This window comes from Oncorhynchus nerka, linkage group LG15 (assembly GCF_034236695.1).
Source record: "Oncorhynchus nerka isolate Pitt River linkage group LG15, Oner_Uvic_2.0, whole genome shotgun sequence".
NCBI lineage: Eukaryota > Metazoa > Chordata > Actinopteri > Salmoniformes > Salmonidae > Oncorhynchus > Oncorhynchus nerka.
In genome coordinates this window covers 82,109,396-82,136,163 of record NC_088410.1, presented here as the reverse complement: position 1 = coordinate 82,136,163, position 26,768 = coordinate 82,109,396, and the positions used below count along the sequence as shown (strand labels likewise).

At 41.5% G+C, this 26,768-nt stretch overlaps 1 long non-coding RNA gene across 3 annotated transcripts in view; it reads left to right on the top strand.

Annotated features, from left to right (window-relative positions):
• Positions 1–398: 398 nt before the first annotated feature.
• The window catches only part of LOC135560248 (uncharacterized), a 77,389-nt gene continuing 51,019 nt past the window's right edge, over positions 399–26,768 (top strand). For 2 of the 3 annotated variants that reach the window (XR_010458849.1, XR_010458848.1), the window contains exon 1: positions 399–934. This is a non-coding gene — a long non-coding RNA (uncharacterized LOC135560248). The remainder of the gene's footprint in view (positions 935–26,768) is intronic. The other variant, XR_010458847.1, reaches the window with a different exon arrangement.

Below are 26,768 nucleotides of genomic sequence, written 5' to 3'. Positions count from 1 at the left end.
CGAGCTGAAACGGGGGAACATTCCGTTTTCACAGGCAGGTCGCTGAAGGCAGTTATTATAGGCTTATAACATATATTTTGAAGTAACTAATAATGCACTTTATAATATAGGGGAAGGAGTTAGTGAAGTGAATGTATAACGCAATAATTGACAAAAAAAATATAGCCATATAGTTTGTGTTGTGGCGTGTCGCCACGCACATGCTATAAGTGAAGTTAAATTAATATATCTCTTATTAATCTGTGACAAAAACATTTTTTCCAACAAAGTTAAGGCTGAGACATAGGTGTCTAGTTTGTCCCTCTATCGAACTTTAACCTCTCGAACTCCCTCCTTTCCATTGGACAAAGTGCAGAAAAAAGAAAAGAAAACTTTCTGCATCAATTGTAATTAGATAGCTTACAGCTAGACATTTTTACTTCATGACAAGCCGTTGGTGTCGACCCTTTCTGCTAAAACTAATGCATCATTACATCTCTCACCAAAATTGCATTATTTGAATTGGCTACTACTGTGTATTGTAAGTGGTAACGAATATGACTTCTGTCAAAATTCTGTGAAGATCTACAATGAATGTTGTTTACCCAGCAGGTGGATATGACGTCACGGATTTGGAACATCAGAAAATAACATCCAAATTCGCGATATTTTTTCTTTCCATGCGAATTAAAATGTAATAACATTAGAAAGAGCTCGCTCTCTTATTCGAGACAGAACGTGGCGTGAAGTCTAGATTATTTTACCGGTAACAGCGCTCTCGGTGAATGCAGCAGAGATGTATCCTCGCAGTTAAAGTTAGTCCCCCAAGCGGAGTAATGTTGGTAGTATTTACAGTGTGAATATTGCATGCTTACTTGGTATACAAGATCGCGTGTACAGTTCATTATCTCTAGCACAGAATTGTCTACTGCGTGCACCTACCATTGTGGATTGGGTAAGTTTATCGTATTCTAATGTCGTCTCGTTAGACATTGATTCTACTATTTCAGTTTGCTCACATGGAGTTTGTCTTTGTTTGCCAATGTTTTTTTAGAATGGTTTCTATGGCGAAATAAACTAATAAACAACACCAATAATATGACATGAGAGCTGAAATACTGTGTAATGTATTGTGCTATGCGCTGCAAACCGTGTATACTCTTCGAAAGGCTCAGTGATACAGCATTAGAAGAGACACTGCATTTGCTACTTTTCTAGAAGTTAGGTCGGTAGTTGTTGCTCACTTATTTTCTCATGTTTGTGACCCCGGGTAAATATCCTTTAACACAAGATCAAGTAAGAAGTGCAAGTTATACTTTGTGAAACCATGCTCTTGGTATACTCCGTGTATACACTTTGTAACTCAACATGAGTTTATTGAATGGAGAGAGGAAGTTTAGTGCGGTGATTTCTTTGGACCAAAATCAGGGATAAGGTGCTTTTCCCCACGTGGTACCTTCCACAAACTCTTCAAGACGGACCAGACTCACTGTAGATTCACATTTTGACACATGATTATTTCTTATGATTACAGAGTGGGAAGCAATATTTTTGATAGTTCAATCATGTGAATTGATATAACCAAATATGTACCAAGATTTGGTAGTTACTGTAGCACCTGCATGTCTGTAGACCTCTCTCATAATTGCAAATCACTATAATAATGTTATAATATTATTATAACGTCATTATAGTGAACTACAATTGTATTGAATACTGGTTTTATACTCTAAGCATCTCTAAGCATATTTTCTAGACTTTTATTATTCGCTACAAGTACTATCCCACTTTGTTGACTTGTTAGTGGTTGGAGGCTGGACGTTTGACAACACCTTCTTGATTGGGTTTGGGTTGTAGTAGATTAGGCTATGCATCTTTATTTGCAAGAAGATATTCCACCGCACCAGCTAATGCGAGGCCCATCACCTTCTGGCATGGTGAAATTAGAACATGAACTGATAAATGACGTATGTTTTCTTTACAACAAATACCCTATCGAGATATAGTATCTTGATCAAAATATAATTAGGTAATTAAATGTAATGAACTAACGTAGATAAATTAACACTTTTAGTTTGTTTGCGATTTATAATGTCATGTATTTTTTAAGTGTCTTCAGTTATTATACTATTTTGTATTATATTCTATTATTTACTTCTTTTTTTTTTTTACTATATTAAATAATCATTATTGCAAATAAAATAACTAGGCCCACAAACTATAACCTGCAGACAGGGTGTATTATAATTTGTGAATAATTGTTGAAATATGCTGAGCATGATTGTTTCCCTAAGCTAAGAGGGAACACAACAAGCACACAACAGTTAGATATTAATAAAGAATCTGAACCGAATCTGCAGCTGGCACCATTGGAGCTAAAGCTATCTAAAAAATAAAAGGCAACTGCAGCTTTAACATCTATCATTGGCAGAGCTCCCTCTTCGTTGGTCTTTGGATTAGTCATTGTCTGAGGAAAAAAAAAAAAAACTTTTTGTAGGAGAAGTAAAGTAAACAGCCTCCAACAAGTGAACCTTGACAACCCAGATTAAGGAAAACATTGAAGATCAAACAGTGCTGCTGCTGGGCTGTTGTCATGATCTGCCTGAGAGAGAGCTACAGACTATTTGAACAGGCACTGGGGTTTGTGTGCTCACTTATGCAGAAATGAACCTTCGCAAATGCTGACCCAGGTTTAAAAAGCACAGGGTGAACTTTCTTTGCAACTTTCCAGCCCTGGTGTTTAACACAGCCAGTGTCCAGAGAGCCCCAGCCTTTGTTCTCCTGCTGATTCTTCAACCCATGACAAGTATGACAGGAACACACTAACCATGTCCTCTCAGACTGCTTTACACCAGACCAAACTACAGTACTTTCTCTGCCCCTTATTGCAACTGAAAAAGCAGGTAAAAAATATTGTATTACAATTAAGACAGGCTAGTCTTATACAGTGTTATGACTTAGCCTCATTGAATTCCTATTCAATCCGTAATGTTCTTTTGTGTTTTCAAAAGTCCATATTTTCAGTTTGGCCTCTTCAATACATACACAGGCATTTTTTGGGGGTTCTCTTTTTGGAGAGTTGTGGCTAACTTGGTGAGAAAGTAAATCAGCCACTCATGCAATCAGTCTGAGGAGGACTCCCATCCCGGAGTGGACAGGCTTGCTCTTTCATCTGAGGGCTCACTATTTGTGAACACACACTGAAATGCCCAGTGCTGGGTATGGAGTGCCTGTAAACTGACTGCCCTCGCTCAATGATAATAATAGTTATTTTTGTCCCAATGTGGGAATGAGGTTTCACACTACGTAGAGTTTCCAGACTAGGACTGGTATTAGGGTATTTGCTCGATTTATCTTGTAACTAATGCTTAATACAGATTACAATCATTTAAAGTGGTACCACTTATGAATAACTTTCCCTATGTATCTTGTGTATTTATCATCATCTCACTGTCGGAATATTCACACCATGAATTTCTCATGTGACTCACACATTTTCACATTAAGATTGGTCTTAAATGTACAGGAAAGGCTTAGAGAATGAATAGTGGGATCCTAAGTAGCACAACTGTGACAGGTAGACCTACAGTATTTATTAGTATGCTATTGCATTTTAATGGAATGGCTAACAAAGGGAAGCAGGACAATATTTGCAGGGTAAAGGTTAGTGTGTCCCACCCCCTGTGGCGTGCCCAGGCAGCTGTTGCCTCTGCGCCGTGCCCCTGGCACACTGTGCTCTCCATGCCAGGCTGCCAGGCCATTGGTCAGGGAGTGGACGGCTTTAGGTGAGCTAGGAACGACTCCTCTGTCTCCATGGAGACTGCACACGCTCAGGACAGCCATTAACTCAGCCAACCATTAATTAATGTCTTCCTCTGTCATCTGTCCTTAATAAAGGGAGGAAGGTTGACAAAATGTCACTGGTAACAAGGGAAAGAAAGGAAGTGTGCAATTACTATCAATTAATTATTCATAATTAATTGATTATCATTGCATGATAAAGAAAGAAGTTGGTTGGCTTTAGTTTAACAAAATTGTAGATATAAAAAAGGAGTTATTTTAGACTGGACATATGAATTTAGTTTATTTCACGCATTCTTTTTTCACTGCATTGATTTTTTTGGGAAGTCATTAGCTGCTATTTTGTTACCAGTTGCCAGTTTAGTTTGTATATCATTACATTTCATGTATATTTCATAGTGATGATTTTTTTTGTAGTATCCCTTTTGACTATATTATATCGATTCTATGACTCCAAGTATCGATTCTCATTTTGCTAGGTAGTTAACGTTAGCTAGTGCTTGTCGGCTGTACCTGTGCCAGAACGCCGGTATTTCTCCATCTCTAACTTGTTTCCTCATGGCTCTCTCTCTCTTGTCCTTTTGCAGCAGACATGGCGAGCAATATGTTTGGAACATCGAATCGCAATAAAATTGCAGTATTGAATCGCAATAGATATATAATCATCAGAATCGTGAGAATCACAATACATATCATATCGGCAAGTAAATATTGTGATAATATCGTATCATGAGGTCCCTGGCAATTCTCAGCCCTAATATTTAATCTTATACTGTACATCAGGGGTTACCAATCTTTTTTGTCCTGTGTCCGCATTTTGATATATAAAAAACTAAATCGGGACTCCACCATATAAAAAAAGGGATGGAATCAACAGCCAAGGTTACATTTTTTATTTAGGGCTATGGCAGTCTATTACAAATAAGTCTGACAGTACTTCAATCTGAAGGAAGTATTGTTTGAAGTGACTAAAATGTATTAGAAAGGTATTGCGAAGTTCAGAAGATCATCAGGCAGTAATTGTGTATGATCATCTGTATAGAAAAGAACACCATCATTGCATTAAATGATAATATTATTCTCCCCCCAGGCTGATTTGGTTCCAGTCCTGTCCACTCTGTTCTAACGAGTCATGCGCAGCTTTTGAACATTTTAGAGGGAAACAGAAGACATACTTGTTCCAAGGGTCATAATAGCTTATAGGTTCAACTGTTCAAAAGTTAGAGCCACAGTGTTTAAGCTGCAGTCATTTAACTGTGGCGCTGCGCCACTGCAAAATCATTGCCACCATGCTAAACAAAACAAGTAATGATTAGAAAAATCTGGCAACCCCATAGTAGAATAGTTTATCTATTTACCTAGTCGGCTTGTTGTTGTGTGTTCTATGCGAGATAAATATTCCTCTCGAGGCGCATTCAAGTTACGAGTGCCATAGGGAGTGAAACATGCATTCTGACAAGCAGTCAATCCACAATAATTCTTGCGATCGTGGAGAAAAACAGCAGTTTTAAAGACATAAGTTAAAAAGAGGGCAATCACAGCTTTCCATTCCTACTTTATTTATTTCTCAACTCCTAAATATGTGCAAACTGCACCATTTTAAACCCAGAGTTTTTAGCAGGGTCATGGTTAAGCACTTGCTCTGCAATTTGCTGTGAGTGCAAAGGGGAGAGTGGGGCTAAATGTAACACGGGTCAATTGTAGGGTAACCTTGGGTAAACCGCCACCCTACCTCAAAATAATTTTATGGAATCAACAGCCAATGTTACATGTTTTATTTGAGGCTATGGCAGTCTATTACAAATAAGTCTGACAGATCTTCAATCTGAGGGAAGTATGGTTTGAAGTGACAAAAACATATTGGAAAGGTATTGGAAAGTTCAGAAGATCATCAGGCAATAATTGTGTATGATCATCTGTGTAGAAAAGAACACCATCATTGCATTCAATGGTAATTGGGGAGTGACTTGAGATAGATTACATTTTTTGTTGAGCAAGAGTTGTGGCAACATTAAGTGGTTTCTGTGAGAAGTACAGGCAGGGGGCATGTTACACCGGGTGGCTGGTTATCCTAATGTAGGCTTACCTTATATTCACTGTATTTATGCACGTTTTTGGGGACATGAAATTCATCAATAGGATGCTAACTATTTAAAATATGACATTTGCGATCTAGCTAATTATTAGCCCAATAGGGTAAATGCAGATAGGCAACCCCATGCTTCAGTCTATTTATTTATAGCCACAATGCTCCATTAGTTGGGCTACAGGTGATAATGCTTATTGCTAATAGGATACCTGATAATATGGACCAAACATAGGCTATATGCATGGTCCAATATGTTAAAATAATTTAAACTAAAAATAATATGTTATTGGGCTAATTTATGGAGGTGGAAATTATATTTTAGATGGTGTCAGCAATATTTTATTTTCATTCATTTTGGAATAGAATGTCCTTTTAAAAAGTCAACAGAACTGAGCTTTTCAGACCTTCTACATAACATTTTGGGGTAACCCCCGAACCCCCCCAAAAATGGGGGCAGGACCTCCCCTTCAACCGCACCCGCCCCCTCCCTGCGACCTTTTCCCCCACTGCTACACATTTTTTCCAGAGGAAACACTGTAGAGCCATATATGTAGGAAGAAAACAGAAACAGTTTGTCTCAATCGCATGTGGCTGATATCGGAGGTTACTCATGTAACTGTGGTTCTCTGAACCAAGCAACACATTTCTCTCGCAACTTCATTTTCAAATCAGACGAACCCTAGTTTGGGAAACACTGCATAACATCATACAGGCTTCTCTTTTATTTTGTTTTGGTGGATGCCCAACTGAGACAATTATTTTGTTACACTTTGCTTATCATCAATAATCAATTAAAAGGAGATTTTAAAAAATCAGTTCACTTACATACTAGAATGGAAGACTATTAATGAAAGAGCCGTTTCAATGTGTCTACGGCTGAAAACTCTACTCTCTGTAGTAGTGTCGGTTTGCATTGAGATGTGAAAACTTCACAGGAGTGTGTAGGAGTAGATAGCATAGTGACTGAGTGAAACCTTACTTTCAGGCTTAATCTACTCATAAAGAAAGCAAATGCCAGTACAAATCTCAACACCCCTCACATATATTAAAATATGTACATCGTCATTGCTGTTTTTTTCCACACATTTTGCTGTAGCGCTGACTAGCCTAGTCAAACCTCGATGGGCATCTGAGATGTAAGATATATTTAAAGATTGCTAGGATTGCATCAGTTTTTTAAGGCTCAGTGCAGTCAAAAATGTGATTTTCCTGTGTTTTTCCACAATATGAGGTTGGAGTAATACTGTGAAATTATGATAATGCCCTTTTAGTGTAAGAGCTGTTTGAAAAGACCGGCAGATATTTTGTTTGTATTATTATAATTTTATTTTTTCCCCCCAATTTCATGGTGTCCAATTGGTAGTTACAGTCTTGTCCCATCACTACAACTCCTGTACGGACTCGGGAGAGGCGAAGGTTGAGCCATGCATCCTCCGAAACATGACCCTGCCAAGCTGCACTGCTTCTTGACACTCTGCTGGCTTAACCTGGAAGCCAGTTGCACCAATGTGTCGGAGGAAACACCGTACTGGCGACCGTGACAGCGTGCATGTGCCCGGTCCACCACAGGAGTCGCTAGAGCGTGATGGAACAAGGAAATCCCGGCTGGCCAAACCCTCCCCAAACGCATGTGCGACACAGCCAGGGATCAAACCCGGATCTGTAGTGACGCCTCAAGCACCGCAGTGCCTTAGACCGCTGCGCCACTCGGGAGGCAAGGCCACCTGAAATGTAAGCATTTTTTGGTGGGATGGAGTTTTAGCCTGCCTGGTAACAACACCAGGCGGTAAATTAGTTAATATTAGACCTATAAGAAAGAGAGTTCATAACCCCTCTGGACCATTAATGCATTGGTTACAATTGTCATGGTTCCAATCCAAAGTGACCGTCTGGTGGGCATACTGTAGTATACCTCTTCCATAGTGGAGAATGGAGATGTGCCCCCCCAGGCCAGAGCTCAGGCCAGCATATCCATGTCTGACCCATCATCTGCAGACCTGGGCTGATTGGAATAGGACTCAGATTATGTTCTGAATTGGCCCAATTGTCACAGATCCCTCTTTGCCAGCTGTGGGGTTGACAGATGAACTGAGGCGGGATCAGACCCTTGGGTGGGTTTCTCCTTGATCCAGGGGTCCACAGTCAGGAGCCACACATGTTAAGGGAGGGAACCTCACAACACTGCTCCCAGTGGTGAGACATTCTAGGAATGTGACTTTTAAAAAGTATGCCCCCTCTGATATCCAGAGATATTCTCTTAATTTCTCGTTACTGAACAGATCTAGATGTTTCTGTAATGTTCTGTTACACTGCACTATTTATCTGTGTGTTTTCCATGCAGGTTGTAGTGGTCACATGTGATGATATGCACTCATAGCCAATGTTAAGTATTTCATGTAATATGTGAACTGATGTGTGCTGTGGTGGCACATTTCCTTATTCCCAGGCTTCTTGGCTGGTAATGAGTCTACACTCTTACCTATCTTGAACCTAAAAGGGTTCTTCGGCTGTCTCCTTTGAAGAATCCTTATTGGTTCCAGGTACAAGAAACCTTTTGGTTCCAGGTAAAACCCTTTTGGGTTCCAGGTAGAACCCTTTACACAGAGGGTTGGGCAGTATCCAGATTTTTCATATCGTTATACGGCCCTTCTCTCATCCTTTGATTTACGGTATTACTGTCGTAGAACACAAAGGGGTGCTAAAAACGCAAAAAATTGCCCATTGGGCGTCTATTACCAGAATGTTAACAAAACATTAGCACAAACTTCTAGCAAATTTCAATAGAGGCTACTAGCAAAATATGCTAATGAGCACAAATAAAAATAAACTAATTGCAAAGACAGGCTATCCAGCTCATAAAGTTATACAAGTATATGTAGTAGCTACCGAATGTGGTTTTTGTTGAGTTTGGACATTTACAAGCGAATGTGACACTGGAGTCGCTAGGACAACGGCCTTGCCTGCTCTGCTTGGAGAATAGGGGGGAAGAGGAGATGGGCCGAGAACAGAGAGGAGAAAAAATAAAAGCAAGGAAATCAAGATAGCAGAAGTGGCAGCTGTACAGATAACTACTCCAAAGCGCTTTGACTTCTCAAAAAACGGTAGAAATCTAACACTATATGATGCCCCGTCTCAGCTAACTAGCAAGTTAAACCAAATACCCAGCTGGACTCCCGCTTTCTCCCATTGTGCTATTTACAAACAAAGACGTGACTGACTCAACTGTTCTGGGGAACTACGGTAAGCTTCATAATGTAAAATTATGTGACAGGTGAAATGAAGAACGCAATCTGCTTTATCTCCTAACGTCTTGCACAAGTTGACTACAGATAAGAACTTAAGAAATAGTTTCAATGGTATTGACAGTATTGAAAAACCTACCCATGGTTTTTTCTTTCAAATACCTTGGTATACAGAATATATGGTAATCCGCCCAAGCCTAGTTCTACCTGAAATAAAAAAGGGTTCTCCTATGGGGACAGCCGAAGAACCGTTTTGGAATCCTTTTTTCTAAGAGTGTAGAGACACTTCTCCAGGTGAAGGTTCTCCTATGCCTGTTTTCCCTGTTGAGTAGTGGCCTTGGCCCCTGCTTGCTGCTCTTCTCAATGACTGAATGCTTGGGAGGGACACTTATGCCCTTTGTCTCTGTGCAGGTTTCAAGGTCCAGATAAGTTGGACCTGAGGCATGCTCCCTATACCAGTGGCCGGATCATGCTGACTTGTCACCATGTGGCCTATATGGAACTTGAGTCTTTAGAATCGCTGCTGAGCCAGTTGAGATGGGCTGTTTTGAAGTGGACAAAGGTGGAACTTGACTATATACTCATAATTTTCTGGGCTGGCTAATGTACTGAACCCTATTTTGGTATTTGAAGCACAAGCTCATTTTGTCTTGCCCATGTTTTTGCAAGAATGCACAATTTACTGAAATTCAGATTTTTTGGGGGACAATTTCGCCAGCAAAATATCCAACTTTGCTTTGAGATACCTGCACTCCCTTCTGGGTGTTTCACAGGTAGGCTTAAGCAGCAAAACGTTTTAGGCAGACATCAGGGGCCCAGCCATATGCTATAATCTGTGTTCTGCTGCCAGGCGAGACCTCTACACCTGTTTCTTTCAGCTGGCCTGTGTGTGTGGTGTGTGTGTGTTTGTACGTGTAGGCACGTGTATGTATGAGGTCTCTTGCCTTCACCTTAAGGTCTTTGCCTATTGGACAACAGTCCTTCTCATCATACTGATGCTTCCTCACTACTCTGGGATCTGCTATGCTGCCTGTCAGTGAGAATTAACAACACCCAAACATAAGCAGTAATGCCTCCTTCAGAACACCAGAAACATTAGTTGTATGTTGCTATAGTATTTCTCACCAGATGTGCATTAAGGCCTAGGGAGCAGAGCACCTCTATGGGAGCCAGCCTCAGCCTTGGCGTCTTTGGTGTATTCTCACTTGGCAGCCTCTCCCTGACAAGAAACATAATATGGCAGGGCCTGCTCTTCCATCACCAGTGCTGGGCGGAAAGTTTCTGTGCTTTGATCATGTTTTAGGCGCATCGCTCCAGCTTAGCCCTGCCACTCACGATGTGATAAGCCATCAGAGTACTCAGATCTGAGCCGGCAGCACTGTGGGCTTGAGGAGAGACAGGGGAGTGTGTATGCAGACGGGGAGAGCAGCAATGCAAATTTTGTTGACAGTTTGTTAATGCACTCTTTCTCTCTGCCTTTGAATTAAACAATGTTCTCCCTTGCTCTCCATCTCTCCTCTATTTGAACTACTACTTTGAGATTGAACAACACTGATATTGCCATGTTTCCTGGCACCATGTTCACAATTAAAACACCTTTAATTAGAGGTGAATATTAATTACCTTATCAGAGCATGTTTTTAACGATTGAGCAAAATTATGCACATTGAAATGTTCTAAGTAAACGAAACTGATGTAACTTCACTTTGAAGTTGAACGTCCCCTTTTTGTCTAGTCTTCTTCTGCATTAGATGTTAGTACTTAAAACATGGTTTAGAACCCTGATTAAAATACGCTGCTCTTAATTGACTGGTTGTTGCTTGTTTATTTGATATGTATTTACCAGCTGGGTGGTAATAGGGGAGCTGTAATTATCAGAGATACACTGCTCTCTAGGAGAGGATCAACTACTCTGATGAACACAGATGAAAGTCTGGAGGTTGCTGTTACAAATATTTAGTCTCTGTAAGGTACCAGTGGAAGACAGTAGAACAGGATCATTGTCCTATATCCCTCGCTGTGGTACACCACAATGTACATGGATGGACAATTTGGGCAGTACTGTAAAAATATTAATTGTTGTCTTATTATTAGTTATACATTTGACAATGTCTGAGATGGAGAGCTACTTCAAGTGAAGATGTTACACATGAAGGTATTTGATGGACAGACAAGTCAACATCTTGACTACTAGTTTGATTTACTGGGTCAGATAGGATCTCTCCCTCATTGAAACAGTTATCAAAAGAATAACTGTGTGGATGGTTTACAGGTCCCCCTTCACTAGGCTTACAGTAGGCTGAAACATAACCATGGTGCTCAAGGCTGGTGATTGTGGAGGGCCTTGAGGATTTAGAGCTTCTCATGAGGACACATTACCTTTGTAGATAATAGCTTTGTTAACCTAGATTCATGACTAGAGTCCCTTGAATGTTGAGTTGAAACATACAATATTGCATATTGAAAGGAAAGGCGTTAACCTAAATGAAATCGTACTGATGTGGTTTGTCCAAAAAACATAGTAGACGAATAGATGATGAGGGTGACTTCTGTTACCTCGATGACTCAGATGACCTGAGAATGGGGGAATTATTTTCTCTCTCTCTCTCTCTATTTTTTGTTCTGTTACACACACACATATTCTCAACCTTGTTGGTGTTAAAGCTGCTGTTTAATAGCCCAGTCTCCCAGTTGATCCCCTGATATTGTTGTTGTTTACCTGTGTTGGTTGGAGTGTGTGACTTGTATTTGCTCAGGCTCCTTGGAGGGAGTTTGTTTTTGTTCTCAGTGTTGTGAACAGGGTGGGGCTCCTTTCCCCAACCACTCAGAGAGAGAGAGATGCTTATTTTCTCAGGTGCTATTTTTTGTTTATTAGTTTGGTCAATAGACTTGCTCAGATGGAATTACGTGTTGGAAGGGATATTTAGCTGACTGTTTGTTTTGGTTCTTGGATGGAGGCACATTTATCATAACCATGGTTCATGATGTATAGTATGGTCTGGGTAATAGGGGTTGAGCAATGAGCACTCATGCAGCGGCTAAGAAGTAATCATGTACACATAAGTGCAGGAGCACTTAATAAAGAAATTCAGTTTTGCCACAAGTTGGAGCCTTCACATACAGTATTTTTATTTTTTTTAAATTTTATTTCACCTTTATTTAACCAGGTAGGCTAGTTGAGAACAAGTTCTCATTTGCAACTGCGACCTGGCCAAGATAAAGCATAGCAGTGTGAACAGACAACACAGAGTTACACATGGAGTAAACAATTAACAAGTCAATAACACAGTAGAAAAAAAAGAAGAAAAAAAGAGTCTATATACATTGTGTGCAAAAGGCATGAGGAGGTAGGCGAATAATTACAATTTTGCAGATTAACACTGGAGTGATAAATGATCAGATGGTCATGTACAGGTAGAGATATTGGTGTGCAAAAGAGCAGAAAAGTAAATAAATAAAAACATTATGGGGATGAGGTAGGTAAAAGTGGGTGGGCTATTTACCGATAGACTATGTACAGCTGCAGCTCTACATAGTATACTAAACATTAGGAACACTTTCCTAATATTGAGTTGCACCCCCCACCACTTTTGCCCTCAGAACAGCCTCAATTCATTGGGGCATGGATTCTACAAGGTGTCGAAAGCGTTCCACAGGGATGCTGGCCCATGTTGGCTCCAATGCTTCCCACAGTTGTGTAGAGTTGGCTGGATGCCCGTTGGGTGGTGGACTATTTTTGATTCACACAGGAAACCGGTGCACCTGGCACCTACTACCATACCCTGTTCAAAGGCACTTACTGTAGATGTGCCTATGTGTTTTAATCAAATCAACTATATGCACTGAGCTTGTCTGATACTTTAGGAACAGTGTTTGATTAAATAATTAAGACACACAAATGACTAGAAGGAGGCCGACCGCAATTGATTTGATTGTGCTCAGACTTGCTGGGCTGTTTTAAAAAAAATGACAGCGAGTGACAGTGTTTATAGTGTTGTGTCCCTCTCCTCCCTGCTGCAGTCACCACCACAGAACATCAGTGTTAATAGTGTTGTCTCCCTCTCCTTCCTGCTGCAGTCACCACCACAGAACATCAGTGTTAATAGTGTTGTCTCCCTCTCCTCCCTGCTGCAGTCACCACCACAGAACATCAACAGTGTTTATAGTGTTTTCTCCCTCTCCTTCCTGCTGCAGTCACCACCACAGAACATCAGTGTTAATAGTGTTGTCTCCCTCTCCTCCCTGCTGCAGTCACCACCACAGAACATCAGTGTTTATAGTGTTGTCTCCCTCTCCTCCCTGCTGCAGTCACCACCACAGAACATCAACAGTGTTTATAGTGTTGTCTCCCTCTCCTCCCTGCTGCAGTCACCACCACAGAACATCAGTGTTTATAGTGTTGTCTCCCTCTCCTCCCTGCTGCAGTCACCACCACAGAACATCAACAGTGTTTATAGTGTTGTCTCTCTCTCCTCCCTGCTGCAGTCACCACCACAGAACATCAGTGTTTATAGTGTTGTCTCTCTCTCCTCCCTGCTGCAGTCACCACCACAGAACTTCAACAGTGTTAATAGTGTTGTCTCCCTCTCCTCCCTGCTGCAGTCACCACCACAGAACATCAACAGTGTTTATAGTGTTGTCTCTCTCTCCTCCCTGCTGCAGTCACCACCACAGAACATCAGTGTTTATAGTGTTGTCTCCCTCTCCTCCCTGCTGCAGTCACCACCACAGAACATCAACAGTGTTTATAGTGTTGTCTCCCTCTCCTCCCTGCTGCAGTCACCACCACAGAGCATCAGTGTTAATAGTGTTGTCTCCCTCTCCTCCCTGCTGCAGTCACCACCACAGAACATCAGTGTTTATAGTGTTGTCTCTCTCTCCTCCCTGCTGCAGTCACCACCACAGAACATCAACAGTGTTTATAGTGTTGTCTCCCTCTCCTCCCTGCTGCAGTCACCACCACAGAACATCAGTGTTTATAGTGTTGTCTCCCTCTCCTCCCTGCTGCAGTCACCACCACAGAACATCAACAGTGTTTATAGTGTTGTCTCTCTCTCCTCCCTGCTGCAGTCACCACCACAGAACATCAGTGTTTATAGTGTTGTCTCCCTCTCCTCCCTGCTGCAGTCACCACCACAGAACATCAACAGTGTTTATAGTGTTGTCTCCCTCTCCTCCCTGCTGCAGTCACCACCGCAGAGCATCAGTGTTAATAGTGTTGTCTCCCTCTCCTCCCTGCTGCAGTCACCACCACAGAACATCAGTGTATATAGTGTTGTCTCTCTCTCCTCCCTGCTGCAGTCACCACCACAGAACATCAACAGTGTTTATAGTGTTGTCTCCCTCTCCTCCCTGCTGCAGTCACCACCACAGAACATCAACAGTGTTTATAGTGTTGTCTCCCTCTCCTCCCTGCTGCAGTCACCACCACAGAACATCAGTGTTTATAGTGTTGTCTCCCTCTCCTCCCTGCTGCAGTCACCACCACAGAACATCAGTGTTTATAGTGTTGTCTCTCTCTCCTCCCTGCTGCAGTCACCACCACAGAACATCAGTGTTTATAGTGTTGTCTCCCTCTCCTCCCTGCTGCAGTCACCACCACAGAACATCAACAGTGTTTATAGAGTTGTCTCCCTCTCCTCCCTGCTGCAGTCACCACCACAGAACATCAGTGTTAATAGTGTTGTCTCTCTCTCCTCCCTGCTGCAGTCACCACCACAGCACATCAGTGTTTATAGTGTTGTCTCCCTCCCTCCCCTCCCTGCTGCAGTCACCACCACAGAACATCATCAGTGTTTATAGTGTTGTCTCCCTCTCCTCCCTGCTGCAGTCACCACCACAGAACATCAGTGTTTATAGTGTTGTCTCCCTCTCCTCCCTGCTGCAGTCACCACCACAGAACATCAGTGTTTATAGTGTTGTCTCCCTCTCCTCCCTGCTGCAGTCACCACCACAGAACATCAGTGTTTATAGTGTTGTCTCCCTCTCCTCCCTGCTGCAGTCACCACCACAGAACATCAACAGTGTTTATAGTGTTGTCTCTCTCTCCTCCCTGCTGCAGTCACCACCACAGAACATCAGTGTTTATAGTGTTGTCTCCCTCTCCTCCCTGCTGCAGTCACCACCACAGAACAACAGTGTTAATAGTGTTGTCTCTCTCTCCTCCCTGCTGCAGTCACCACCACAGCACATCAGTGTTTATAGTGTTGTCTCCCTCCCTCCCCTCCCTGCTGCAGTCACCACCACAGAACATCATCAGTGTTTATAGTGTTGTCTCCCTCTCCTCCCTGCTGCAGTCACCACCACAGAACATCAGTGTTTATAGTGTTGTCTCCCTCTCCTCCCTGCTGCAGTCACCACCACAGAACATCAGTGTTTATAGTGTTGTCTCCCTCTCCTCCCTGCTGCAGTCACCACCACAGAACATCAGTGTTTATAGTGTTGTCTCCCTCTCCTCCCTGCTGCAGTCACCACCACAGAACATCAGTGTTTATAGTGTTGTCTCCCTCTCCTCCCTGCTGCAGTCACCACCACAGAACATCAGTGTTTATAGTGTTGTCTCCTCTCCTCCCTGCTGCAGTCACCACCACAGAACATCAGTGTTTATAGTGTTGTCTCTCTCTCTCCCTGCTGCAGTCACCACCACAGAACATCAGTGTTTATAGTGTTGTCTCTCAGTCACCACCACAGAACTTCAACAGTGTTAATAGTGTTGTCTCCCTCTCCTCCCTGCTGCAGTCACCACCACAGAACATCAACAGTGTTTATAGTGTTGTCTCTCTCTCCTCCCTGCTGCAGTCACCACCACAGAACATCAGTGTTTATAGTGTTGTCTCCCTCTCCTCCCTGCTGCAGTCACCACCACAGAACATCAACAGTGTTTATAGTGTTGTCTCCCTCTCCTCCCTGCTGCAGTCACCACCACAGAGCATCAGTGTTAATAGTGTTGTCTCCCTCTCCTCCCTGCTGCAGTCACCACCACAGAACATCAGTGTTTATAGTGTTGTCTCTCTCTCCTCCCTGCTGCAGTCACCACCACAGAACATCAGTGTTAATAGTGTTGTCTCCCTCTCCTCCCTGCTGCAGTCACCACCACAGAACATCAACAGTGTTTATAGTGTTGTCTCCCTCTCCTCCCTGCTGCAGTCACCACCACAGAACATCAACAGTGTTTATAGTGTTGTCTCCCTCTCCTCCCTGCTGCAGTCACCACCACAGAACATCAGTGTTTATAGTGTTGTCTCCCTCTCCTCCCTGCTGCAGTCACCACCACAGAACATCAGTGTTTATAGTGTTGTCTCTCTCTCCTCCCTGCTGCAGTCACCACCACAGAACATCAGTGTTTATAGTGTTGTCTCCCTCTCCTCCCTGCTGCAGTCACCACCACAGAACATCAACAGTGTTTATAGAGTTGTCTCCCTCTCCTCCCTGCTGCAGTCACCACCACAGAACATCAGTGTTAATAGTGTTGTCTCTCTCTCCTCCCTGCTGCAGTCACCACCACAGCACATCAGTGTTTATAGTGTTGTCTCCCTCCCTCCCCTCCCTGCTGCAGTCACCACCACAGAACATCATCAGTGTTTATAGTGTTGTCTCCCTCTCCTCCCTGCTGCAGTCACCACCACAGAACATCAGTGTTTATAGTGTTGTCTCCCTCCCTCTCCTCCCTGCTGCAGTCACCACCACAGAACATCAACAGTGTTTATAGTGTTGTCTCCCTCTCCTCCCTGCTGCAGTCACCACCACAGCACATCAGTGTTTATAGTGTTGTCTCCCTCTCCTCCCTGCTGCAGTCACCACCACAGAACATCAGTGTTTATAGTGTTGTCTCCCTCTCCTCCCTGCTGCAGTCACCACCACTGAACTTCAACAGTGTTTATTGCACTGTCCATGTTGCTGAAGCTACAACATAATTTCTGTCATTTCTGACTGAAAAGTTCTGTTACCGAAATCCCTCATTTGTTTAGGAAACAATTACCTATTCGCTCAACACTTGCTCCCCTTACGTGACACATGTATGCATCACATGCACGTGACCAATAGGGTCTGACTTATAGTACACTGCTCAAAATAAAGGGAACACTTAAACAACACAATGTAACTCCAAGTCAATCACACTTCTGTGAAATCAAACTGTCCACTTAGGAGTCAACACTGATTGACAATTAATTTCACATGCTGTTGTGCAAGTGGAATAGACAACAGGTGGAAATTATAGGCAATTAGCAAGACACCCCCATTAAAGGAGTGCTTCTGCAGGTGGTGACCACAGACCACTTCTCAGTTCCTATGCTTCCTGGCTGATGTTTTGGTCACTTTTGAATGCTGGCAGTGCTTTCACTCTAGTGGTAGCATGAGAGTCTACAACCCACACGAGTGGCTCAGGTAGTGCAGCTCATCCAGGATGGCACATCAATGCGAGCTGTGGCAAGAAGGTTTCCTGTGTCTGTCAGCGTAGTGTCCAGAGCATGGAGGCGTTACCAGGAGACAGGCCAGTACATCAGGAGATGTGGAGGAGGCCGTAGGAGGGCAACAACCCAGCAGCAGGACCGCTACCTTCGCCTTTGTGCAAGGAGGAGCAGGAGGAGCACTGCCAGAGCCCTGCAAAATGACCTCCAGCAGGCCACAAATGTGCATGTGTCTGCTCAAACGGTCAGAAACAGACTCCATGAGGGTGGTATGAGGGCCCGACGTCCACAGGTGGGGGATGCGCTTATAGCCCAACACCGTCCAGGACGTTTGGCATTTGCCAGAGAACACCAAGATTGGCACATTCGCCACTGGCGCCCTGTGCTCTTCACAGATGAAAGCAGGTTCACACTGAGCACACGTGACAGACATGACAGAGTCTGGAGACGCCGTGGAGACCGTTCTGCTGCTTGTAACATCCTCCAGCATGACCGGTTTGGCGGTGGGTCAGTCATGGTGTGGGGTGGCATTTCTTTGGGGGACCGCACAGCCCTCCATGTGCTCGCCAGAGGTAGCCTGACTGCCATTAGGTACCGAGATGAGATCCTCAGACCCCTTGTGAGACCATATGCTGGTGCGGTTGGCCCTGGGTTCCTCCTAATGCAAGACAATGCTAGACCTCATGTGGCTGGAGTGTGTCAGCAGTTCCTGCAAGAGGAAGGCATTGATGCTATGGACTGGCCCGCCCGTTCCCCAGACCTGAATCCAATTGAGCACATCTGGGACATCATGTCTCGCTCCATCCACCAACGCCACGTTGCACCACAGACTGTCCAGGAGTTGGCGGATACTTTAGTGCAGGACTGGGAGGAGATCCCTCAGGAGACCATCCGCCACCTCATCAGGAGTATGCCAAGGCATTGTAGGGAGGTCATACAGGCATGTGGAGGCCACACACACTACTGAGCCTCATTTTGAGTTGTTTTAAGGACATTACATCAAAGTTGGATCAGCCTGTAGTGTGGTTTTCCACTTTAATTTTGAGTGTGACTCCAAATCCAGACCTTCATGGGTTGATACATTTGATTTCCATTGATCATTTTTGTGTGATTTTGTTGTCAGCACATTCAACTATGTAAAGAAAAAAGTATTTAATAAGAACATTTCATTCATTCAGATCTAGGATGTGTTATTTTAGTGTTCCCTTTATTTTTTTGAGCAGTGTATATCATAATCACATCAATAAATTGGTTTTAACAAACTCCTAACACATGTGACAGCAAAATGGATATAGAGGTAGTGACAAACTCGAAACAGGGGAATGTTTACTGGTTGCTTAGAGTGGAAGCCAGATGTGTGGAATACATTTGAATTGTTGTGGAAAATACTGGAGATCAAGAAAAAGAAGGTAAGGCGCAAGCGCTTCGTGCATATTGTGTGTGCCAACAGGTGCTGTTAGATTACAACATAACTTTTCTGACCGTTTGGAACAATGTAAACAACACTAGCAATAGAACAATCAGACTTTGAAAAGGCTTTTGATGAAGTACGACTGGAATTTATATATAAATGCCTGGAATATTTCCATTTTGGAGAATCTCTTTTAAAATGGGATAAAGTTATGCGTAGTAACCCTAGCTGTAAAATAGTAAATAATTTCTACTTCTCAGAAAGTTTTAAAATGTCAAGAGGAGTAAAACAAGGTTGTCCATTATCGGCATATTTATTTATTTTGGCCATTGAAATGTTAGCAATTAAAATCAGATCCAACAATAGTTGTATGCTGATGGTTCATGTTTTCTTTTAAATACACAATTTGGATGCCTCCACAGCCTCATAGATGATCTAGATAACCTCTCTGGAATACAACCAAATTATGATAAGTATATTATGTATTGGATCACAAACATTTTTAACTTTTACATTACCGTGTAGTTCATCACTAATTCTCGGGTTTTCATATCCCGAAAGAAAGTAATTATCTCATTACAATACATTTTTATAGACAGTTAGATCTTGCTACCGTGGAAAGGAAAATACCAGTCTATTTGTGGAAAAATCCCCCCTATTAACTCTTAGTCATATCCCAGTTGACCTATTTGCTTACGGCCTTGCCTACACCTAGTGACTTGTTTTTTATGATTAATTATATGAGAATAAAATATTCAATTTGATTTGGAATTAAATGGGCCTAGTTATTATAATGAATATGAATTTGGAGGGCAGAAAGTATTCAATATTAAAGCATTAGAACTCTCACAAAAGGCTTCAGCCATTCAAAAGTTATATTTAAATCAGAACTGGCTCTCTAGCAGATTACAAAGGATGTCTCACCCCATGATCAAGAATGGCCTTTTTATCTTTATTCATATTACAACCTCTCGCTTTCGGTTATTTGCTAATTAAATAATCTCCAAAATATTGCTATTTTTAAAACAAGCCATAGAAAGCTTGTTGCAATTTCAGTGTAATTCACTGGAAAATAACAAGTATTGCAACAAATGTTATGGTTCAACTCAAATATATATAAAAAATAATTTTAGATAAAATATAGTAAATTCTTTGTAAATGATATCATAAATAAGACTGATGGAGTTATTTTACACATGCAGCTAATAAAAATATATGGAAATGTCTGCTCTACTCAAAATCACAACTAACTAATTGCAGCATTACTGCAAAAAAAAGAAGAGGCAAGTGGAAGGGGGAGAAAGTAAGGAACTTGTCTGTCAGCTCTGCATTAAAGACCAAAATTGGCTAAAGACAATTGTGATAAATAAAAAAGTATACCAGTTTCATTTAAGGATCAGAACATTGACAGGTGTGCCGTATAGATTTCAAAATAGATGGGAAGAGATTTTCGATGTACCGATTCAATGGCACATGGTTTATGAACTGATACATTAAACAACGCTGGATTCAAAACTGAGTTTTTAAATTTAAATGATTATACAAATATCTTGCAATCAATAGAATGTTTATATATGTATGTATATATATATATATATACAGTATATATATATATATATATATATATATATATGGGGTGTCACAATCGTCGTCAGGGAAATGACCGGACCAAGGTGCAGCGTGGTGAGTGTACATGATCCTTTATTAAGAATGTCGCCAACAAAACAAGAAACACCAAAAAACAAACGTGCAGCTTACTAGGGCTATACAGGCCACTAACAAAGACAACTATCCACAACTAAGGTGGCAAAACAGGCTTCCTAAATATGATTCCCAATCAGAGACAACGATAGAAAGCTGCCTCTGATTGGGAACCACACTCGGCCAAACACACAGAAATGCAAAACATAGAATGCTCACCCCACATCACACCCTGACCTAACCAAATAGAGAAATAAAATGGCTCTCTAAGGTCAGGGCATGACATGGGGGATACAACCATCCCAGCTCTTCAGATTGTTCTGCGAAGAGACAGGATAATTAGATCCATTGGAACACAGGAGTGATGGTTGCTGATAATTGGTCTCTGTACGTCTATGTACAGTAGATATTCCGTAAAAAACAGCTGTTTTCAGCTACAATAGTAATTTGCAACATTAACAATATCTACACTGTATTTCTGATCAATCTGATGCTATTTTAATGGGCAAAAAATGTGATTTTCTTTCAAAAACAAGGACATTTCTAAGTGACCCCAACCTTTGAACTGTACATTTTTATCCAACATGTTGTGGTTGCCTGAGGCTGAGGCATGGAATCAGTAGGCTATTATTAAACAAACACTCAAACAAAAGCAGGATCTGTGTTATTACTGTAGATATATTTGTATTATTTATAAAGCCAGACACATTTAACAGTTAGGCTGTTGATTATAAACTTAATTAAGTTGGGGTTTCCTTTCTCCTCTTTCCTTTCTCTCCTTTCTCCTTTCTCCTCTTTTCTTAGACAATTAGGGCTGTGTGCTGTCTCCTAACTCTGCTGCTGCCTCTGCCACATTGTGCTCAACACCAATACAGTGGCTTGCGAAAGTATTCACCCCCTTGGCATTTTCCCCATTTGTTTTCCTTACAACCTGGAATTAAAATAGATTTTTGGGGGGTTGTATCATTTGATTTACACAACATGCCTACCACTTTGAAGATGCAAAATATTTTTCATTGTGAAACAAACAAGAAATAAGACAAAAAACAGAACTTGAGCGTGCATAACTATTCACCCCCCCCCCAAAGTCATTACTTTGTAGAGCCACCTTTTGCAACAATTACATCAGCATGTCTCTTGAGGTATGTCTCTATAAGCTTGGCACATCTAGCCACTGGGATTTTTGCCCATTCTTCAAGGCAAAACTGCTCCAGCTCCTTCAAGTTGGATGGGTTCCGCTGGTGTACAGCAATCTTTGAGTCATACCACAAATTCTCAATTGGATTGAGGTCTGGGCTTTGACTAGGCCATTCCAAGACATTTAAATGTTTCCCCACCACACAAGTGTTGCTTTAGCAGTATGCTTAGGGTCATTGTCCTGCTGGAAAGTGAACCTCCATCCCAGTCTCAAATCTCAGGAAAACTCAAACAGGTTTCCCTCAAGAATTTCCCTGTATTTAGCTCCATCCATCATTCATTCATTTCTGACCATTTTTCCAGTCCCCGTCGATGAAAAACAACCCCACAGCATGATGCTGCCACCACCATGCTTCACTGTGGGGATAGTGATCTCGGGGGGATGAGAGGTGTTGGGTTTACGCCAGACATAGTGTTTTCCTTGATGGGCAAAAAGATCTATGTTTGGGGACTCTACCACATGCCTTTTGGCAAACACCAAATGTGTTTGCTTATTTTTTACTTTAAGCAATGGCTTTTTTTCTGGCCACTCATCCGTAAAGCCCAGCTCTGTGGAGTGTACGGCTTAAAGTGGTTCTATGGACAGATACTCCAATCTCCGCTGTGGAGCTTTGTAGCTCCTTCAGGGTTATCTTTGGTCTCTTTGTTGCCTCTGATTTATGCCCTCCTTGCCTGGTCTGTGAGTTTTGGTGGGCGTCCCTCTCTTGGTAGGTTTGTTGTGGTGCCATATTCTTTCCATTTTTAATAATTGGTTTAATGGTGCTCCGTGGGATGTTCAAAGTTTCTGATATTTTTTAATAACTCAACCCTTATTTGTACTTCTCCACAACTTTGTCCGTGACCTGTTTGAAGAGCTCCTTGGTCTTCATGGTGCCGCTTGCTTGGTGGTGCCCCTTGCTTAGTGGTGTTGCAGACTCTGGGGCCTTTCAGAACAGGCATATATATACTGAGATCATGTGACAGATCATGTGACACTTAGATTGCACACAGGTGGACTTTATTTAACTATTTATGTGACTTCTGAAGGTAAGGATCTTATTTAGGGGCTTCATAGCAAAGGGGGTGAAAACATACAGATTTTTTATTTTTGAAAAAAGTATATATTTTTTTCATTTCACTTCATCAATTTGGACTATTTTGTCCATTACATGAAATCCAAATAAAAATCCATTCAAATTACAGGTTGTAATGCAACAAAATTGGAAAACCGCCATGGGGGATGAATACTTTTGTAAGGCACAGTATGCTGGTTGAGTTTCATGGTCTAGGAAAAGACGCTAATTCAACAGCGCACTGATGTTTCAGAACTGCAGACTGCGACCACTATCCAAAACAGGAGAAAGCGTATTTGTTATAAAATAACATACTTTTTTATTAGTGTTGCACCATTGTTCTTACATAATGTAACCATATCAGTGGAGGCTGCTGAGGGGAGGAGCGGCTCATAATAATAGCCGTAACGGAGCAAATGGAATGGTATCAAACACCTGGAAACCATTTGTTTGTTGTATTTGATACCCTTCAATTGATTCCACCAACCTCCTGTGAACCATATGCAATTTCAGTAGCACGTCTTAGTTATGAACTGTGCAATGGATAAGTCCACCCAGACAGGCGCAAATCAAACAGGTGTCTTGTACACCATTAAAGTATTCTCATTTTTTGCTACTGCTCGACTAAAGACATCTCGGTCGACCAACAGCCTATTAACCAAACAATCGACCAGTCAACTAAATGGGGTCAGTACAGTTATTATCCAGTAGCAGAGCATCAAACTCACTGGGAGAATTTCTAGTTTTGCCTTTGTGTTTACTAACAGGCCTACAGTAAAGTTGAAAATATATTTGTTGTGGATGGAGAAATAAGCTTGTGAGTTATTGGACATTATTCTAAAACCATTTTCACGTTGTGATTTGTGAATGAGAGCATGATATACATGCTTTCAACATGTTGACTAACCAATTTCTCAATTTAACGGCGAGCACCATTGTTAGAAATGAGTAAATCAATCTTTTCACTTAATATTATAGAGTCCAATCGGATTAGGCATCGGAAGTGCATTTCTGTGTACTTTATACACAATTGTAAGTGATGATTGAAGGTCTAATTCAAAGAGTTTTAACGTGATGGGGATACATGATCCCCTTTGGGATCACCCCCCATCCCCCCTGAGCTGTAATGTGGCGCAGGGAACGCAAGAAATAATCCTAAAAATATTTAACCTCCACAGAATCGCTTGAAAAATGGCTCAAATGAAAGATAAAGAAGTTATTTATCTACCCAGCAAGTCAGATTTCTAAAATGTTTTACGGCGAAAACATAGCACATATTTATGTCCAACCACCACTGCATACATACCTCATTAGCATAGCCAAGTAGGAAAAAATATGCAATCAACAAACGCAGGATTAAAAGAAAAATCATTTCACTAACCTTTTGAAATCTTCATCAGATGACAGTAATATAACATGTTACACAGTACATTCATTTTTTTCAATAATATGCAATATATATCCATAAATCTCTGTTTACAATTATGCATCGTTCAAAAATGCTACTGCAATGTCAGGAGAAATAAAATAGCTCCGGCAGATAACGTCAGCTAACAAGGAATACACATCATATACTTTGACTAAATATGCATGTTTTACATATGTATGGCAAGATAAACTTCTTCTAAATGCAATCGCTATGTTACAATTATTTTTAACGTTACATTTGGCGTTCACTAGGCTATAATAGGAGTCGGCGCTCCCATTTAGCATACTGACTCCTCTATCTTGGAGTCGACAGAAACCCAAAATGAAGACATAAATATTCCCTTACCATGGCTGTTCTTCCTTCAGAAGACCTGGAAGGGTTAATACTCACCAAGTTAGCGTTCAGTTTTCAAGTCTGTGTCTTTCCGTTCTCAAACTAGACACTTTTCGGTCGAAATGTATGCAAATTTCAAGTGGATGCGCACCAAAACGTCGAAAGTATACATTATATTTCGAGTAAACTTGTCAAACTATGTTTATAATTAAGCCTTAACATGTTATAAAGGTCTACAGCAATCGTGAGGGCGAACAGAGAAACACACGTTGTTCAGTCCATCCTGAGGGAAAGAGAGAGAAATTTCCCAGCTCCCATTGGTGAAACTTTTTTTTTGCGTCACCGGGACGTTTGGGCACGCTGAGCGCGATTCTCACAGTTACATGCCTCATCGAAAGCAGGCTTCACGCTGAAGACATAGAAACTGTTTCCATGGTTATAACTGCTTGGGAAGTGTGTATACGATGACGTTGAAGTGGTGGCAACTTTTTTCATTACAAGAGAGACTTTGGGAGAATGCATGCCCTGAGACTTCTGCTTTACACAGAGACAAAATTTAAACGGTTTTATAAGCTTTAGAGTGTTTCCTATTCGATAATAATTTTTATATGCATATATTAGCAACTTTTGACAAAAATTTATCATGGTTTATATGGGTGCCGAATTCCTCCAGAAGGGGCAGTATTCAGGGCTAGCCCTAACATCACAATGTGAACCTCTTGCAGTGTCATCTTTTTTGTAAATGCTTCATAAAATGAATAGACGAGTAGCCTCTTTTTAGAGCACAATGGATACATTAGAATATGAGATGGATGGTAGATTAGTATCCCTCACAATATTTCACTCTATCTCGCCTGTCCTCTCCTCTTTTCCCTCTATCGCGGCCGATCTCACATAAAAGACCTAGTGGAACACAATAAGGTTGCGGATGAACCTCACATGGACAGGTTCATTAAAAATGGGGGATCAGGGAATTTGACCTTTTTGTTTGCAGTCATTCTTCAAAGTGGAGTTGAGCCAAGGGCTGACTACATATATGATCCCTTGGTGAGATTGATTGTTGGAACCTGTTTAGCTACTGAATGAGTTTACACTCTTTCTGTAGCCAATACATTGCTGTTGTTTATGTTTGTTTATACAACGGTTGGGTCTAATCCTAAATGCCGATTGGTTGAAACTGCATTCCAGCAGGTGTCTATTCCACAAGTTACCACCAGCTAAATGTATGACGTTAAAATACCTATTTACTCTGTTCCATCTGACTGCGCAATCCACTGTCTCATCAGCCCAGCCAAGCAATTTATAAACTTGATCTCCACTATAAAAAGCATCCAGTCATTATCTCACATTGCTTTTAGACTAACATTTAGTTTTCAACAGCGGAGATTTGTATAAATTCGATCCAGCTGTCGCACAGTAATGAACGTGTCGGGAGTCGGGATGAGACAGACAGGCATGCAGCTTTTCTCAGCCAGTCGAACTCATGATTCAGCATAATTTTTGTGGATATACTATACAAAGAAATATCAATAGAAAATTGGTCAAATTAATAACAAAGTGCAGCTAGTTTGCAGTCTTTCCAGATTCAGTTTGAAGTAATTGTGTTTGCTGTGTTGTTGGCTGGCTCCTGACGAGAGAGCACATTTTCTATACCAGGTGAAATTGCACCTCATTAGCTCGTTGTTATGGATGTATCCAAATAAATGTCACTAGAAAATTGCTTAAAAAATGCAAATTCAGCTACTTTGTTGTTGTTCTGGCTGCACTGTTTGACGTGACTGTAAGTTAGCCATAGTTGGCTAGCTAGCAAGCAAGGGATAAGAACGTTGCCAACCAGTATGACAATAGAACATTTTAACGATTGAGTGGGTTGTGTCCATAGATACAGAATAAATTCATAAAAATATGTCAATCATTATTTGAATATGTTGGTAACCCATTGTTTAAAAGTGATAATGCCCTCAAAGCTGGTGTTTGCGGTATATATTATCACGGGCCTAACACATGTGCCATTATATCCTCCAAACACCGGCTTTGAGGGCATTATCAGTTAATTAGTATCCACCTCTGATTGGCAGGGCTTATATCTGTCTGCCAAATAGGTCCACACCCTCCCATCATACCAA